Source organism: Aphis gossypii, chromosome X (genome assembly GCF_020184175.1).
Source record: "Aphis gossypii isolate Hap1 chromosome X, ASM2018417v2, whole genome shotgun sequence".
Lineage (NCBI taxonomy): Eukaryota > Metazoa > Arthropoda > Insecta > Hemiptera > Aphididae > Aphis > Aphis gossypii.
In genome coordinates, this window is record NC_065533.1 from 28,291,080 (window position 1) to 28,310,016 (window position 18,937).

The following is an 18,937-nucleotide window of genomic DNA, read 5'->3' on the forward strand; positions in this document are numbered from 1 at the left end:
TAAACGGTCATGTAATATTATGGATGGTTGGAGTTAGTTCAAAATCGATATAGTTTTTTTTTTTTTATTATTTGAACGTATTTGACTGTATTCGTAAACATTATATTGCAATGGCTAGTAAACGAAAGAGATTAAGTTTAAAAAAAAAAATTGAGATTCTTAAATTTTGACCATGCAATATACATATGGGTGTTCATGCATTTGCAGATAAGTTTAGTGTTAGTAAAACACAAATCGCGTATATCATAGCTATTTTCCTATTTTATACATAGATATTTTTTTTTACATTTTCACTAATTTTTACATACATAATACCTACATAATATCATAATTTTAATAATACAAATATACAAATATCTTTATTATACATTTTAGTATTGTATAAATAATAAATGTTGTACATATTATGTAATTAATAATTTCTCCGAGTTATTTTCAAAAATTTACCGCCACCCCCACCTCCACTGAATAGTGGACATATCTAAATAACGAACACAATTACGGTGAATGAGAGTGTCCGGTAGTTAGAGGTTTCAATTTATGTTTATTGTGTATATATTATACCTATACAAGTGATAACCGATAAAACACGGATAATTCATGTACTTATAAAATCTTCAAAATAAAATTTTTAACTCTTCAATTAATCGAAACGACAGTATTAAAAGCATAATATGTAAATATTATAACTTAATAATTTAAAAATCTAATCTCTGTTAGATAAATTAATATTTCTTTAGTCACACCGGCACAACATTTTTTAAATCAAATTAATTAAAATAATGCTGGAAAGGGACACTTTTAATACGGTTTATTTCAATTGTAATACTTATTAGTATTAATATGATACCATTAAAGCCCAAAACGTATATTAGCGTTTGCATTGTGTGCCAAAATTTCGAAAGTAGAAATACGATATAATATTTATACATTTTAATAAAAGATAATACGTAATAACACTTAAAATCTATAGTTCGTAGAACTGGCGGCGGTCTCGAATTAGTCGTATTGATTTTTATGTACGACTAATTATAGTATATTCTTATGCTAACATTCAATCTATTTATGTATTCATTAAATAGCCAGATGTGAGAGTATAATTACTCAAAGTAGCTTTAATTATTCTTTTATGGTAAATAATAAAATGAATGTCAAAGGGATGTTTAAATTTTAGTTGGATACATTTTTACTATGGAAGTATAATTTAAAAACTTTTATCCAGTAGAATTCGTTCAAAAAAGTTGCATGTACATTTTGATGACGTGAATTCGTAAATTAGATGTCTGGTTAGGTAGGTACCTACATAATATAAATATTTATTTTTATTCGATTTTTCTGTGTATTTCTACTTTACTTGTATTAGTTCAAATCATATACTGACACCTCAACTTATTAGGATCAGTTATTTATGAAATTCTAAAATATTTTATTCTATCGTAGAAAGTATTCTCGATTATAATTTTAGGGTAGCATATAAAATAATATGATTATCTTTTAGATCTGTTTTAAAAATATATGACACTAAGACATATTTCTATTTTGATATGTATGTAAAAGTAACTTATCAAACCTTTAAAAATTAATTATAACGACATTAGTTTGATGTCATTAAAAATGTATTTTAATTTTTAAGTAAATAAAATGCAACTTTAATTTTTTTACATATATAACTTAAGTAATAATCAGTATACTATAGTTAAAATAAATACCCACAAACATTAAAAACTAGCTTCAATAAACTTCTAACTTTCTAAACTTCAATCGTACAATTGAAAATATTTTGAGTCATTACTAAATTTTTACTACTCGTGTGATAATAAATTACAAAATGTCATGAATTAATTGAATGGTGCTTGATTTTATATGGCAATTTTTTAATATTTTAATAATAAGATTTTTGATGACATGAAATGTAATTTATATGATATAAATTATAATATGTTACTTAATATGTTAATGAAAACCAAAAAAGGATTTTGTTACAAGAATATGTTAATTTTTTATAATGAATACAGGATAGGGGTATTTTAGTTTACTACCTTAATGCTGTTTCAATAAAAGTTACCTTTGAAAACGAAATATTTAAATTATTGATGATACATTCAAAAACTAGAATTTCCAGTTGAATTGTTCTGTATAAAAAATAAGGAAAAATTCTAAATAAAATAACTTTCAGAAAAAATTGCACACAAAATATTTATAAAAGTGTACTAAATAACAAATGATATTGAGAATAATTATTTTAAAATAATAATGGATGAAACGAGACAACTGACCAGAGATATTTTCATGAAATATTTGTTACATTTTTTATATGATTATTATGCTAATTTGTTTTCTATTTTGTTATCAATAATTTATTAGTTGGTTATTAGACAGATATTACTTAATAAGTTGCATCTAGTATTATGGAAATAAACTAGAATCTACCAATATTTTGGTATTGAACTACAAATACTACTATTTATAATTTATTAATCATACATAGGTGACACTGATACAAACGTTTTCACTAAAATGATTAAAAACACCAAAAGTATATTTCCGAAGTTAATTCATACAAAATATATACAACATATAGTTAATACAAATAGACTCCTAGAAAATTCTTGAGAACTATAACCTGTCATTGATAAATTAAAAAATAACTGTATCATATTAAATATTTAAAATACAAATACATGTATATTTAATTTTATTCTTTCAAGAAAAAATGTTTTCCAAAATCACGAAGACTTGCAAATAATGTTGTAGTTACCAATTCATAGAATGATCAATTTTTGTGCATAAGGATTGATAATTTTATTCGAGATTTATGATAATCATTTTATACTGTCAAAAATTTATAAATAGAATATTTTTATGGACATGTTTTGTTCAATTTTAGACAAAAGTAGATATTAATAAAAGAACAATGAGTTAAGTTATTTTGTTATAATCTAAAAATATTATTTATAAGTACTTGGAACTTTTAACTTTTAATACTTTAAATACACAATGACATTTTAAAATACAGTGTTTTCTACAAAAACAAATTAAATTTATCGTATTAGGTATTAATATATTCAATTATTAGCTCACCTAATATTACATATGTACTTATTAATAATGTGTTTATTCAAATTCAGCCTATTGGATTTTTTTTTTTTACTTAACCATATACCAATATAACTTTTAGACACATAACATATTTTTAAATATTTATGTTCTGTCAATTTTAAGAGTTTTATGAAGTGATACGGTGTTTATAAAAGTGTGATGACTAAATAGACATTTTTTTTTACAGGTTAGCCTATTAACTACCCGCCAAGCGTATCTATTAGAACACAATATAAAGCGCGACACATTGATAGGTCAGAATGAGTTATAACAATTGCAATAAAAGATAAAAAAAAAAAAATAGGTATTTTTAGAATGGTATAAACCAAAATTTCGTAGTAACTATCTTGGAAGAAACAACAATAAAAATAACATTAAATGCAATCGTTGCAGTAAAATGGGCCACTGCTCAAACGAGTGCTGTAGTACCTTATATGTCAAAAATACTATTTCTAAGGACTCGGTAATACAAACAAACAACCAACCTACATAACATACATGAGGTAACATTTTGCCAACACTGTAAGAAATCTAATCGCAACACAATAATGATATGTAGAAATCTATTACAGCGATACATACACCCATAAAAAATTATTATACCACCGCGAAGTAATTGTGTACCATTAATAAACAATGAAGAAGATAAAAAACACGATGAGATAACTATTAAAAAGGTTGAAAAGTGGGTATCGGTACTGTATCGCGTATACTAAGTTCCGATTAGGTCACTGTAATGGATGTGTTAAAATTGAATTCAATGATACCTACATCATTGTATGCGAAAATCGATTCTGACCGGAAATGGTTTGTTAGTCTATTTTACGATGTAGGTAGCTATTAAAGTAATTTATTTTTCTATAAGAAAATTACTTGGGTTGATTTAATTTTTTTCGATGACGTTGCATTTTAATAAATAAATAATTTAATTATAATAATACTAATAATTTATTTTATTGTTATAAACATTTCGTCAATACCACTTTAGCGTAAATACAGTGTGCCGGTTAGATTTATCGTCCATGGTATAAACAGCTTATAGGTAACACATTAAACTAATCTACATAATATTATTTTTAAAATTGTAACGCATAAAGTAAAATTCATAGTATAATATGTAAAGATATTGAGTTAGTGATTTTAAATTATAATAAAATCATGAACATCGTCTATCTGTGTCTATCGTTTGAATATGCAATTTCGTCTAAAATTGTTCTGATTTTTTACTTCCATATGAATTACATATAAGAAATTTTATCATTTTTTTACCATTAAATACTTGTATTTAATAAATATTTTATGATTTCGAGGAATTTTATATAAATGTTATTATATTACCGATGTATATGAAAAACATTTAAACAAATATATTTTTAATTTGTTAACCTTTATAAATCTTGTATACGATTTTTGTGATTATGGAACCAGTAAATATGTTTTAATGACATTTATAGAAAACAATTTTTAAAAAATAAATCAAATATTTTGTAAAAGTTGCAAGTACTTATCTTACCGATTTTTTGACTAAAAATATATTCAAATCACTACATATTATTTTGTATTAAACTTTTAACAGTAATTTGAATATTTTATTGGTTTTTTTATGGTTGTGTAGTAATAATTAAATATATATCGAGTACATTTAACGTCAGCAAGTGTGTTACGTGAGTGTGTAATGTCATGGTTTCTTGTACAATTGTACATGCTAGTTTATGAGTTCATTTTAAAGTTTAAATTAACTGTTTTCCTTCCTTTATGGGTACTAAAACGACCTATTAGAAATGAAATGATTGTTCCTTTTGTCTTTATATCATTAAGTTGAAAGTCGAATTCTTGGTTTTTGTGTTTATCGCTGCTTTTCAAGTCGTAGGTCCTAGTGTTAGCTTCAAATAGTATTACAATTTTTTTCTCTCAGAGTATAATTTATTAAATCGTTATTTTTTACTTGTTAAATGTTGTTTTACAATGTCTTTGAGGAGGTTAATATGTGCAATACACCATACCAGTATAAGTCATTTTTTTCTGCTAAAAGTGGGTACATATGATGTTGTTTTATTTTAAAAATCCATAAGGTATTTTTAACGATGTTTCTCCACTCATCTTAGATATCTGTACATTTATCCTGGAGTATGAATGACCATTCATCTCAACTTAATCATTTGGTACATTATTTTTAAGCCCAAGACCGAAATTTGCTCATTAAATAAATATTAATTTAAATTTAGCGGACTCAAAATCTACAATTGAATAGGTAGTTTTGGTTTTTCTAAAATAACTTAAAAAAATACATAATATTTTATAATTGGTTTCCGCTTCAAGTAACTTTACATTGATTTAGCATATTTTTTTTATAAAATAATGAATAATTTTCAATGAAAATGCTAAAAATAGGAAAGAAAAATAAGAAATGCTTTACATATTGTAAAAAGTAGTTTTATTATTTTAGCATATTATTTTTGTTATATCATTTGATATAATTTTTATTTGATATTCATCATATCTAGCTTTTTGTATTGTTACATTTTCACAATCATGTACCATTATAATTTAAAATCTAACAGTTCATATTTAATCCGGTTTCTTTATCTTGTTCTTTAATTGGTACTTTTTCATCTAAGTGTAAAGCTATTTCGTATACTATTTTATTAATATAATAATTTCAATTCGTTTCTTTTTTTTAAAAACTATTTCGAACAATTTTATGTGATTTTTGCGTAGTGCGTTTTAAATCACATTATTATACATGATTATATTGTGGTTGGTCTTAAAATAGTGAAATATAGAAAGAATATTTGGTTTTTTTTTTAAACACTAAAACGTAAGTCGTAAAATTAGTAGATAAATGAATAGTTATGCCAAATGAAAATGCATTAATTTACGTTATTTATCTACAAAACAAAAGTTTTTAATATTTTGTGTGATCTTTCTAAGTAATTGATTTGTAGATGTCCCGGAGTCGCTTTGGATTTTTTGATGTAAAATAATCAACATATTTTTGAATAGGGGGGCCAAATCTGGTGGCTTGATAAGAAACTTATTATGAAATCGGTTAAAATTTACTTAGGTATCCCGCAAGTGTGTCTACAATTAATGATTGTATAATTGTGGGTAAATTAGTAAATAATAAGGCAATCGCTAGTATATACTGTGAAAGTTATTATATGTTTTAATCCTACAAGTTTTCAAATATAAATATTTTTATTAAAGTTTTAGTTATCAGACATACTATATCTAGGCTGATATTCTTGAAAAGTTTTATAGCCATAGTACTGATTAACATCGGTTGTTTTTTTATATGTTTGAGATCTTATATATATATTATATATATATATATATATAATATAGATATATTTATATATTTCACTTTTTATGTATTGTTTAACATTATACTATATTATTTAGGCTTAAGGTTTCTTTCTCCATTGTTAGTTAATTTTTTATTCATTTTACTGTTTATGATACACAAGGGTGTCGCCTTGAAGGTGAGTAATGGTGTTCTTAAATAATGTGTAGTTTTTTCTTTTCAGTAAAATTGTATTTCTTATATATTCAAATTATAATATTGCTTTCTTTAAAAATGTATCGACACACTGTACTTGTTTGAATGTAGTTAGTCATCTAACTCTCATCGTAGAAAACTTTTTAATTGTATTGTCTAAACAAAAGATTTTATACATTGAAAACCTGTCTATCTCGAGTGGAATTGCATTTGTTCTTCTTAACTATGGAAAAATGAATAGTATTATTTAATAACCAAATAGACAAAAACAATTACATTTTTAGTCTTTTTACTGGTCTAAGCGTTTTTATACTTTCTTACAAAGCTTTGGAAATAGAAAAAATCTCGGTGTTTTAAAATATATTAAGTTTGTTTTATTATTATTTGAGTCAAGTTATATAATTTTAATGCACGATAAACAGTCCATATTTAAATGTGTTAAACTAGTTCGGTATATTATATTATAATCATAATCCGATAATAGTCTCAACTGTATTAATTGTGATGAGGCGTCCTTGATGTCAAACAAATATGTCAGTGATAGATGCTCTGTAATGATATTGAAATAGTGACCATATGAATATATGATTTGAAATATTTTACAGCCCACATGATAATTAATAGTTTTTTCTGAATACACTATAATTTATTTTGGTTAGGTTCAATAGTTCAACGCCCTACTACCGTAAGCTATGGGATGGTTTTTCGGAACCTTTCTCTGTGATAAGACCGCTCCCATTGAAAAATGGCCAGCTTCAGTTATTAAATTAAATTCCCCTTTCACTTAATCTGAATAGACAATTAAGGATTGATTCATTTATGACTTTTTATGTTCTTTGAAATTGTGCTAGTAATAATTTGTTCATTTGAAAAGTACATATTTCTTAATTAAATATGTTAATGGTCCAGCTATCTTCAAAAAATGGATTTTTTTTTTTATCATGCTTAAATTTATTTTGTTTTTTATTATTTTCCGTATAGACGAATGTCATATTTTTTTGTAAAGACAGTTTGTTTTTTAAAGACCATCATCGTATTTTTAAATTTTTTAATAATGCTGATAATATGTTTATAAAATTGCATACATTCTTTGATGAGCCCTCCACAATCATGAACCTAACCCGTGGTTCATCACTCGCTATACAACTCTATAGGTATGGTATTGAATATGTACTATGAAAAAAAAGGACCTATACGAAAAGGTAACTTTATAGTGTGATCTAACGGTCTATACCTAGACGAATATAGTAAACAATGGGAGTATATAGATATTCTATTAATTTAAAATATAATTTAAGCATAGAAAATATGTAACCAGCTAAGATTATAATTTTTCATAACTTGGTTAAACTTAAAAAATTCGATAATCAAATAATCAGAGTACCTAATACTAAAAAATAAAACTTACTATTAAACTTTATAGGACGCATACACAAATAAGTGCAGTATTATAATTACAGAGTACTCTCGATTATCCGCGGAATAGGGTGGATTGGCATCCACGGATAAGCAAATTCCACGGATAATCAGCAAAATTATAATTAAAATGAAAATGTTAGAACTACATATATGTATTATTAAAAAAATTAAATTAGTGCATGTGTTATTTTTATTTAAACATTCATATAATACCATAAAAATATTTTAAATTTTATAATAAAAATGAAAGATACACACGTATAATGAATAATTATAAATTATTTATATGTAAAAAATGTCCATGGAAGACTATGGATAATCCACGCACGGGTATCGAGAGTACACAATATTTAGTAAAGCACTTAAACTCATGTATGGAATAAAATAAAACGTAAGAGACATAAACAAATTTTATAAACACATTTATCTTTAAAAAAAATATTATAAAATCACAATTAATACAGTAATATTAAAGTAATCACAAAAAACAAGATGTAAAAAAATGATGATTATAATATTAAGTTTTCAATTAATGAGTTAATAAATTAAACTAAATTACAACAAATTAAAATTGTTTTACATTTTATTTTTATGAATTGATTATTAGATAAGCATACGTTGGAAATTAATATACTCATTTTTAATATTCTCGATGATAATTTAACAAGTTTGGGTAACCTAGCTAAGAAATTTCGTTACAGCAAACTTATTTATTACTTTGATCAGCTTACTATGGAGTTCCGGACTATTGAGACTCTATTGTATTACGATAACAACGATATTTTTTTAAACTTTAATCGTTAAACTGATTTGATATTATTTCTGAATGTTTTAGGTATTAAGGTTTTGTTTATTCAATGAAAATAACCATGTTTATAAAAAACCTAATTAGAAGTAATTTTAGCTATAATAAAAAAGTCTGAAAACAATATGTAATTTGTAACGAATTGTATACAACACCCATTGTAAACCACTATATGTTTTCGATAATACCTTGAAATACATTGTTGAAATTCATGGACTAGCTGATCAACATGTGAAATATAACTTTTACAAGACTCAGTTCGTTTTTTGAAGTTGCGTAATATGCAAGTAAAATTTGCTGTCATTTAGTTTTAAAAAATTGAGATCAAGAAAAGCCATTTACTAAAAGGTTAAAGAAGTATGTTTGAATAAACCATACGAAACCTATTCAACCAGCATTAGGTATACCTACTTATATCTAGAAAAAAACGACTATAAATTATAACTTAAATCTTAAATCAACTATTAATGCTAAAGAAAGTTGAAAATACGAAAAAGATATTAACTTAATAGAAGAATACTTCTTAAAAACAAATGAAATCAAGGATTTAAATATTTAAATATTATCGCAAATTTAAAAAAAGGAACTAGAAAAATTAGACAAGAACAAAATAGACGAATTAATAGATATATAGAAAATGATAAGAGCAATATTATTTAACAATGAGTATTGTAACTCATTATACGATGTGATAATATTTGATAATAGCAACTATCAACAATAATATACTTAACTAATCAAAGTACCTCACCAAATTACAAAAAAAAAAAAAAAAAACCAAACACAGAAGACGAGAAAGAGACATCCCATCAAATAAAAGAGAATACAACTCAAGCAATATCACGAGATATTGATATAATCCAGAAACATTAAACAACTGCTAAAAATTCTACTTTAAACATAATACTAATTTTTTAGAGAAAATCGAGGACTTCCATTTTAAAGGAGACGATTATAGTAAAACGATAACGTTGTTTACTTTTACCATACTATATTAAATATATTGATTTATCTTCATTACATTGTCAAAGTTGGGAGTCAAATAAGCTCATAGATTCCTAGAAACCAACGCGTACAGAAGCTATAACACAGGAGCGCGGGTTGCCGATAATAACAAAATCGCGTAATTCTCGCTCACCGATTCTTAGAATTATTATATTTGATATAAATGTTTAAGCCACAAAGAAACCGAAGTATATTGTACAACAACAACTATTTGGCTTCCTTTGATAACCACCACCTAGTTTCTACTGTATATTGATAAACAAGATTCTGTATAAATAAGGGTTTCGACACGCTATACATTTAGTATTAGTCTAACGTCCCACCCTTCAGGAATATCGCCGCTTTTATCTAAAGTCCAAAGCCCAGTATTATAATTTAACTAATTTCTCGAGTAAAGCCCTGTTTACAAATTAAATAAGAGCAAGAGTAATTTAAACTTAATAAACATTTATACATTCACTGAATTTACAAAAACTGAAATCTTTCTTAGAAACCCATATTGAGTTATAACTCAATGTAAGAGATCGTCCAGCGTTTCAGAAATATAAAAGAGTAGTGAAAACCGCCCAATATCGTTAAAAACCTATTGAGGTTGAACCCGATATTATAACCGTTTCAACTTTGAACTGTTTGTATCAATATGTGTAATTTATGTATATTTTCTATAGAAACTATAGTTTTGCCGTGCTGTAATATGTTTTATATCGCTTTGAGTGACACTTGACACGGTTTTATAAGTCATAAACATATTCGGAAGATATAATAATTCAGAATACCAGCAAAACTTAACAAGAAGAAAATTAACAATTTATTATATTTTCACGAACAAAGGAAACATGGACTTTTATGCAAAATCAAATTGTGATAAAATCGATTTATTATTATTTTTTTTTTAATGAACTCTAAAACAAAAAATTGATTAACAGATTGTTCAGTTGTAGATCACTATAAATATTTATCAATTGTACTTGAATCCAATGATAAGTATCATTGTATACGAACAACGATTTTGAACGGCATTTCACAACATTTTTATATTATTATGTTTACGCAACATAAAGTTTAAAACATATTTTGACTGTTTTTAAGCCATTTATGTATTTAATATATTTTACATTAAAAAAAAAAAACCCGTTCACTTGATTAAAAACTCTATAAATATAATTCGAGTATATAATAGATTTATTTCTGAAATTCGAAATAAAAATTTACACGATATTGGATATTTAACTGATGAATAAAGGTTTTATTTATTTTATTATGCATCAAAATACTTTTTTGGGGAGATTTAAGAGTTGTAAGTTTATTATTATATTTTATGTATATGTTTCCATTTTCTTAGAGATTAGAATTATTATAAACTATACTATCTATTTATAGTTAATATTGTATTAATAAAAATTATTCTATTTGCAATACATTTTTATAATATGCAGATTGACGTCACAACCCACAATAATTTAGTTCATCATTGAATTCAAATTTAAAATATCCTTTACATTTATATTCTCAATAACAAGTTACACTCAAAAATTTCTTAAGTCCTAGTGTATAATAAATTGTTATATCTACTTAATACATTTTTTATTTATTATTTTTTACGCCTATTTTAATTTTCTTTGACTTATCATGTCTGATTAATATATGATTTTCATTTTTTGGTTTATTATGGGTTCAACTTTTTAATGTATTAATAATATAACTATAATAATAATGATTTTATTGAACAATAAATTGATGAAAGAAAAAATGTATTGTATTTTAATTTATTAACTTTACTAGTTACTTTTAAGTTTATTTTTTTTAAATATTAACTCAACTAAATTGTTAATTTATTTTTATTAACTCTCAGTAAACTAATACAATTTAAATCTAAGAAGTTTAAGAAGTCAAATATTATTATAAAACAATTAATTTCGTTTCTATATAATAATTTTTAATAAAATACTAAATAATCATTATATATCTTTGATTTGTTGAAAAAATAAAAAAATAATGGTACAAAGAAAATAAAAAACAAAAATAAGTTTTTTAAGTATATAAAAAGCTAAAAAATCTGTATTTACTTAATTTATTTAATTTAAACTGTTTTTTTTTTTTATTAATTAAACATAAATCAGTAAAAAAATAAATATCATTAAATTTCTATCGTTCCATAGAATATACTAAAGTAAGTAGTTAAATGATTTATTTTTACTTTCTCCACTTATAGTAGACATAAAAGAGTCTTAGCATTAATCTTATTAAACTAATAGTCAATGCATGTAAATAAATAAATTATAATACAAAAAAAAAAAAATGCTCAAAGCTTTTTTAAATTTTATTGAAACTTTGGATGGCTATGTAAATACACGGTCCACATCTGGCCAAAACACTAGGATTAAGTCAAATATATTTAAATATTTTATATTATTTCATCCAAAAAATATAAACATAAAACATACATATATCTTTTATATAATTTATTTAAATTAAGCCATCACATATTATTATATTATATTATTATATTTTAATTGAAATAAATAAAAACAAAAATCAGATTAGATTTACACATTTTTGATGAATTTAAATGCTATGTGTAAAATCTTGGATTTCTATAATAATTGCGTGAAAGTTGGTTATGAATTGTTTATATATATATATACACATTGATACTAAATTTCACTTAATACAAATTTTGATTAATTAAAGCTTAAATAACTAACAATAGATGACAATTTCACCTGAAATTTATAGACTAATAATGAACATATTTTTAAAAAGTTACACTATTTTTATGCATATTAAAACAATTATTTAATGAGACTGATTTGAATTAATTAAAAATCAAAGGCCTAAATGGAATAAATTCTAAGCAAATGTCACGTGAAAGTGTTTCTTTTTCTACACGGTATTTTCAGTGATAAATATAGATGAATTGTAAGTAATATACATTGCTATAATACATTTATAAATTATAAGCCACCCAACGCCAAAATATTGGAAAATTGTCGTGCAATTTGTTAGGAAGGAATTCACATTGAACGCCGTTTAACACTCATTTAAATCATTTAAATAAAATATTGTTGCACTGTAAGTGTTACTTTATTATAAGATTCATTCATAGACGACGATACAAAAGTGGTTCGATTTATGGAAATCGTCATTTAACAGGACAGTGTTTAAAACTTTGGCGACGCGAAAAAAACCAATAACTAACCATATTTTATGATTGCTATATTTGAAACAACATTTGATTTTTTTTTTTGTTTTACTTGATAAACAATAAACATCTATAGTCTTCATAAAAGTTTCTGACGGAAGTGATAAAATTATTTTCAAATGTGGGTGGGTAGTACATAATTTATACATCAACAAGAAGAAAAACAGTAAAAATGGGTAACTTTACAATATTTTGAATAAACGACATTAATAATAAATAATTTGAATTTATTCTTTTTTTACCAAAAACTCTAAAAGGTATGAGTTTTACAAATTCACATTTTAACTCAAACTTTTTAACATAGATGAGTATCTACAGTAATATAAATTAAGCAATATATACGAATAAATGTTAATACAATTTTAATTTAATCATAACTGAAATAATTGAAATCTCTGAGTAGTTTTTCTTTTCATTTTATTTATAGTTATTTATAAGACTACACATTTTTATACAATATCAATAACCTTTTTTAAATCTTTTTTTCTTTCATATAATATTATAATTATAATAATAATAATAATAATAAAAATAATAAAAATAAGTATATCTTTTAGATAATAATTGATTGCAATGAAATCTGTTACCTACTGATAATGTTCACCATTTAATTTTTCTCCATTAGTGATTTGTTGGAAATTTAATGTGTACGTACCACGTGCATGTGTGTCGGGTCCCTAATATGTATTCATAAGTAATATTTATCCTTAATATTTACTGATTGTTCATTAAACTGATAAAATTTGTAATTCAATATAAAATTAAAAAAAATATAAATATCAATTATGAACTTTACTTTAAATCGATCATTTTGCTATCTTTTTATTATTATTATTACTATTTAAAAATTGTAAAGTTAAATTTAAGTTTAAATTTTTGATTCAAAGTGTAACATCCGTCAAAATATAACCACTAAAATAACTAATACATTGTTTTTTTTTTTTTTATGAATATGTAATTTTATAAAAGGTGTAAAGGTAAGTGTAAATAAACACTATTATTACCAATAACAACACGTGGAGGCATGTGTCATTTTTCCAAGAAAAAGCAAATGTGAGTGGCTTATGATTTGTAAATAAAATAAAATGACGGCCCTCAAGCGTGAATCATAAATATTTGATAGTTTTATAGATGGCGTAAAGTTCTCGGACATAAGTCCTCCATATCTCTTTAGAAGCTTTAAACTTCTTGGAAAAGAAAGCTAAGTGTTCCCAAGATTACTGACATTGCTGTTGGAAAGTCACACCCATTGCATACTTATTAGTATCCATGAAAAGTACTAAGGGTGCTGCAGTTTTTGGGCACGAGATAGAGTGGAAAAGCCCAGTAACTCTCAGATCGACGTGTAATACTATCAAGAATCATTTCTTCAAATTCAGATCGGGGAATTTGTAGATGATCTGGAACCAGTTGGTGAGCACTGCAGTGGAGTGATTGGTGAGAAGTGGTTCTGATATGATGCAGCGTAGTATGGAAAACATCTCGAATAACTCCAGGTGGACATATTATTTCTGGGGAAATTCTCAGACATAGCAAGGACATTGTGATAACGCGAGTTACTACAAAATAAATGAGCTTATCACGAGGAATGGAATAATTGGTAAAGGTTCCTTGAGCTGTCAGTATAGTGACGTTGTCAATTAGACTTTTGTGTCAAATACCGACCAGAGGATTGTTGAATTTTAAGAAATCTATTCCGATAATTGAGTGTGTAACATCAGCACTAACAAAATGCCTATATTTATATATTTATAATTACAGGACCTTCGAGCTGTGAAGTATAGTAAGTATTTATCTAGTAATAATCTAGTAGTAGTAATAATCTTGATTGATGTTTGCTAAGGCAAGTTGAGCTTCAAGCTGCGAAAACCAAACAGCGGGATCTTCAGGCCAAAATGGTAGAATTTTGATACCGATGCGATAGATGTGTGGTACGTTTTGAGGTTGTGCGTCTTCCATTTTCGAAGTCACCGCTGTAGTTTAATAAAAAGTGTATAGGTTGTTTTAAATAAATGAACACTATAACCGATCACCACACTATATTAAAAACTAACATAGAATATAAAACACAAATAAAATTCACGCTATTCTCAAGTTAGCACAAAGAAAGCAGTCTTTATGTGTGGTGATGCAGCGTTATAATGAGGCTGGCAATTCTTCTAGAGGCGGCGACGGCGGCACACATGATCCTTCGAGAATATCTCCTCAAATTCGCCGCGGCGGTAACGTGGTACGTGGTAGTAGCTCAACTGTTCTCAAATATTTTTGGGCACTCACCACAAATAAATAACATTTAAGTATCTGATAGCTTGTTTTATTAAATATTGAAACAACTGAACTGATTTTGACGAGGTGGTATTCATATGCAGTTAGAAGATTTTTCTTAGTAATCAATGTTAATTTGTATTCCATTACAATTATATAGGTATTTAATTTTATTGCACGAAATTGAAAAATTCTTGAAATAAGAAAATTTTCAATAAGCTGAAATTTGTATTTTCGTCATAATTGTTATGGGAGATTTTAAAACGATGTCCAATCGTTTTATATTTAAATTCCTAGATTATTAGCAGACGAGAAAAAGTATTAAACCTTATTTTATCGAACAAACTCATGTTCCAGGAAAATTGATCAAGAAAATAGAAATACACCCAAATTACAAAATTATCCGTTGTGTAGCTTAAATTTTTGTTAATTTTTCTGGATTGGTATACACCAACATTTTGCTATACCTATCAAATTTTTTATTATTTAATTACATTTCATTGCAAGTACACTTCTTCAATAGAGCGACTACCGTCACATTTTATAACTGGTCATTTTTTTTTCAGAGAAATGTCGGCTATAAAGCTAGATATTAAAAAACAATATATTAAATGCATAATAATTTTAATCTAACTTATCTAACATTTTGAAGCTATTTTCCACATCGGATAATCATATTTTTTATATTAACACGACTTACATAAACTGTTTTTTTTTTGTTTTTAATATTTCCAAGAAAATTGATTTGATGTTATAATTTTTATCAGTTCTATATAAGCTCGATGAATGCATTGTTTATTATTATTCTATTATAATAATGGTAGGATTTAGGATATAGTATTTATATTGAACATAAAATAATTAAGTTACATTCATCGTTGAATGTTTCAATAATGGATAATTTTTTTCAGAAAAAAACAACGATTTAGCTGAGGTCTTAAGTAAATATAATTTTAATTATTTGACTGATATGATTCAAAGGAATAGTTAAATACATAATGCATATTATTATTCTTGAAAACCAGGGGGGGGGTCCAAAATAAGTTAATACCGAAAAAATAGTTAATCGGATTTAAGATACATATTATATACATGTAAGGAACACCGAAGTAGATAGGCACACAAATGATAGTGATATTTTAAGAAAAATGTATTTATAAATTGTGTATTAATACGTTTTATAAAGTAATACCTAAGATGTAATACTAACTGACTATAACTAACGTTTCAACTGTAAAAATATAATTTTTAATACTACAGTCTTCAACAAGCTAAATATTATTTGGTTTCCTTTTTTTGAGTGAGTAAGTATTATATTAATAATCTGCGTATACCATATAAGATATAATAATTATAATAAATACGCCAAAATAATCTCAAAATGAATTATATAAAATAGTTATTACTTCTGTGTTCTTGGTTAATATACAAGATTAGTAAGTTACTACCTGCCTAATATCATTAATAGCTAAATATTATTTTTACTATTTTTTTTTAATGACTATTGAGTTATTATTTGTTAAAACAGTATTATTAAACCTATACCATAATATTAGCTTAAATATTAACTATTAAGTATTCACTTATGACTTGTACAATGGATAAATATTACCGAAGTTATTATTAACTAGTATTATAATTATTTTAAGAGCTTAAAAACATGTAAATACTTTATCGTATATTAATTTTTGTTATTTAAATTCAAATGTTGATTGTAATAAATATTGTAATGAGTAATATTATTTTTCCCTAAAAAGATTTTAATATTTTTTCATTATTTATGTTTTTTTTTCTAAAGGTAAAGACATTTTCAAATAATTTTAAATAATTTTAAGTAATTTATAATAATAACTCATCTACACTTCTATACAGTAAAACAACAGACTTTATCTTGTTTATTAAACATTTGTAAAAAGGTACTACCAAATAATAAAATTTAGTTATAACTAATAATAACAAAATTAATATATTAATAATTAATAATTATCTTTACAATTTATTCTCAGAAAATATAACATAACCATTTCATTAGCTTACAATTATTGTTTTATTGTATCTAATAATTGATCTTTGGATTGAAATATACTAATATATTATACTTTTCGAAGTGACTTACTCACTAAAGAAGTTACTTAACATATATTATTATGCAGAAGAAACGAGATTTTTGATATTCGTTAATTTTTTGTTTTACATAAAATATGTTAAATATTCAAACTAACAAGATGCTAACATTTATTTCAAGTTATTAAAATATTATATTATGAGATATATACTCGTAATATTTTATGTATTTGTACCAGTTAAAACAATCAAATTGGTTTTAAGGTGAACACTTAAAAGCTTTCTGTTGCACAGTATCTTATTTTGAACTTTATTTAGTTTTGTTTAACTGCTGACGTTTATTATGTGGCTAATTGTCTACATTAGGTATTTCAAGTGGAACGGTATACTTATGTTCTTTAGCCAACCATGCATGATGATGGATTATTCATACCTACTTAACTTTATATATTATTTTAAAACTGTACCGTAGGTATATTAATGATATACGAAATAACATGTAGATTAATTATACAATTTATGTTAATGTAAAAAATAATTAATTTAAAAAATACATTGCTTAACTTAAAATAAATAACAAATAAAGGAAATACCTTAAAATAAATTCGTTACAAAGTTTCAAGAATATTAATACAAAAATCTTTTTAAAAATGATTTTCAAAGTTTTGAGATAAATTTTATCAAGGTTTGCTTGCCTTATTGTTAAAGATTGCATATTTTTAAAAGCTTTCCGTTATTATATTTTAGTACTGAAATTTTAGTTATAATTTATTTTAAAAACGATCTACGAGGAGGTTTAAGAGTTTTCCTAAGTATGTCTACTGCGTGTATCAGCATTTTAATTTAATAAAATAAATTTTATTTTTATAGACGATAGAAATTATTTTCATTAAGTGCTAGATACTTAGTTGCATTGAATAGTGAATACTAATGTAACATGTATTAAGTTTTTATTTTATAAATTCAATTCTAGGAAAAATCTCGATTGATTTTGACAGGAAAAATAGACATGCATTTTTAAATTTTTCTTGGGTACCTCATGTATAATGATTTATATACAAAAGTTTTTATTGATTTTACTTGTTAGTTTATTTAAACTAACTATTGAATACCCTAAAGTTTTAAATTTATATAAATTAATCAAATGTTATAAAAACAATTACATTTAACTAATTACATTTTATCGTCGATTAGGTGATATCTCAATTAAATATAGGTATCTATCAGATTTTTAAATTATACATTTAAATAAGCTAGATATTTATAATAATTACATAAACCATGATATAGGTGTAAATTGTAAGAGGATAATATATAATTATAATGAGTTTTGTATACTATGTACGGTTTTAAATATTTTAAATTATGAAGATAATATATTATGTCAGTATTAAGACAGATGTTGAGTGAAGTTTAACCAAATACAAAATTTTTTTGAAGATAGGCCACACTTTATTTTAATATTGAAAAAAGCAATAGTTTTTAGGTATTTAATGATGTTTTATCGATCATATACTAAAGTTTTATGGAACATGAAAATCTGCATTTTAATTATATCATTATATTATAAACAATACAT

General features: G+C 24.5%; 1 protein-coding gene across 3 annotated transcripts in view; it reads right to left on the bottom strand.

The window, feature by feature from the left end:
- The window catches only part of LOC114130554 (uncharacterized), a 139,507-nt gene that overhangs the window by 46,361 nt on the left and 74,209 nt on the right, over positions 1–18,937 (bottom strand). The gene's annotated exons all lie outside the window — the stretch shown is intronic.